Raw genomic sequence first — 2,338 nt, 5'->3', positions numbered from 1 at the left:
AAAAAGGAGAGGGGGTCAGGACCAGGGATAGCTAGAGACAAAGAATTCCGGGGTGAGGGGGGGGGCAGGAGAATGAATAAGTAGCAGTTGGGTGTGGGGAACAGGAGGGGGACCTCTAGAAAGTCCCAGAAACCAGGGATGTGAGAGGCTTCCAGGACCAATGCGGGTGACATTAGCCGAAATACCCAACAGTGGAGAGAGAACCTGAAGAGACCACCTCCAGTACATTGATATGGCCCCTAGTGGGGGGATGGGGCCACCTACCCATCTCAAAATTTTTAATCCAGAATTGTTCCTGTCTAAAGGAAATACAGGGACAATGGGGCAGAGACTGAAGGAAAGGCCATCCAGAGACTGCCCCACCTGGGGATCTATCCCACCTGCAGACACCAAACCCCAATACTATTGTGGATGCCAAGAAGTGCTTACTGACAGGAGCCTGGTGTAGCTGTCCTCTGAGAGGCTCTACCACCTGCCTAAGACAGGCGCAGATACTCGCAGCCAACCTTTGGACTGAGCCTGGGACCCCAGTGGAGGAGTTAGGGGAAGGACTGAAGGAGCAGAAGGGGATTGCAATCCCATAGGAAGAACAACAGTATCAGCTAACCAAATCCCACAGAGATCCTAGGGACTAAACCACCAACCAAAGAGTACACAGGGGTGGGTCCGTGGCTCCTGCTATATATGTAGGAGATGATTGCCTTATCTGGCATCAGTGGGAGGGGAGGCCCTTGGTCCTTTGGAAGGCTTGTTGCCCCAGTGAAGGAGGATGCTGGAGGGGTGAGCCAGGAGTGGGTGGGTGGCTCTTAGAGGCAAAGGGGAGGGGGAATGGGAAGGAGGGGGTCGCAGAGGGGAGACCAGGAAGGGGAAAACACTTGAAATGTAAACAAATAAAATAATTAATAATAAATCAAAAAATATTTTAAAAAATGTTTTACAATCGACTTTCTGGGACACAGTTCAGATCCCGAACTGGCTGCCTCCCTGACCACTCAGAAAGTAAAGCTTTCATGTTTCCAGCTTCTGTATCCGAAGTGAATGAGTTTTCTCTGCTTCCACCTGGTAAAGTTCAAGATCAAGTTCAAGGGCAAAGAACCCAGGGATACTGGAGTGATTGTAAGGAGAATGAGGAAGACAGTTCATAGAGTGCACAAAACGTGGAGAGTGTAAGTGCTGGCTTCCTAGAGGGATCCACCGTGTGACAATCCAGTCACAGCATCTGTTTAGTGATTTCTATCTGCCACTTTAACCCCCCATGTTTTCTAGCCTCCCTCACCCCACCCTGCAGTAACTAACTTCTGCCATTCTTCCACCCCTCTCCAAGTCGTGAAACACTGTGGTCTGAGGTCTAGAACAAGACCCAGAAGGAGCCCACAGAAGTGATGGGTGGCTGAGGAAGGCTAGAAGTGGTCCCACAGGGAAGACCAGTCCTAGTCACTTTGACTTTGAGTTGGCACTGCCCGCATCCCCCAATTAGATCCCAGGAACTCACCTGCACTGCAGGATGCCAAGATCAAGAGTAGAGCCAAAACAAGCAGAGCGGCAGCGAGTTTGATGAATGGAGCCAGTTGAAGGCAGGCGTGACTGCTTTCAAGAGAGAGCAAAGGAAGCCTAAGTAACTCCACGGATGATTGCAGAGTTGTGGGCTGTGCTTTAAAGCGTTTCCTCTTTCTCCTTCCCGCTATCTCTGTCCCTAGTCCCATCTTTTCCTCGAACTCTTCGAGAGGGTCACTCCCGGGTCCCTGGGGAGCTGCTCACTTCTTGGACCTCGATGATTCTTTCTATCCAGTTCCGACAGTTCACAGAGGTCCCGACTATGAACTGACAAATCCGGGTCGCACTGTGAGGGAGAAATAGGTACTGATGATGAGGCGTGTCTGTCTCCCCACCCAGGCAGGTGGAGCTTGGATTGTTTGTGCCATTCCTTCCTCCCACCTCCTAGCCCAAAATTGTGTAATCTCATTAAGAAGAAAGACACGTTTTGACTTGGTTCATTTTCAGTTTTTAAAAAGCCCAGAAGGTCTCTTCCCCAATACTGCCTAATAAGAAATCAACACAATTAAAGACAATTGCTACCATGCTTTTAGCAGCTCTGTGTATTCCCAGTAAACATGGAAACAACTTGGAAAAGTGCTCGTGGCGTCCAGAGTTTTCCTTGGGCGTCATTCCTCAGGTACCTGGGCATGGTACCTGCCGACTACGGTGAGCTGCCAGCCAGCGGTCCCAGAGGGATTTGCCTATTTTCTTTCTTTCTTTCTTTCTTTCTTTCTTTCTTTCTTTCTTTCTTTCTTTCTTTCTTTCTTTCTTTCTTTCTTTCTTTCTTTCTTTCTTTCTTTCT

The sequence above is a fragment of the Mus pahari genome, unplaced genomic scaffold (genome assembly GCF_900095145.1).
Source record: "Mus pahari unplaced genomic scaffold, PAHARI_EIJ_v1.1 scaffold_8847_1, whole genome shotgun sequence".
Taxonomy (NCBI): Eukaryota; Metazoa; Chordata; class Mammalia; order Rodentia; family Muridae; genus Mus; species Mus pahari.
Note: the sequence above shows the minus strand (reverse complement) of the source record.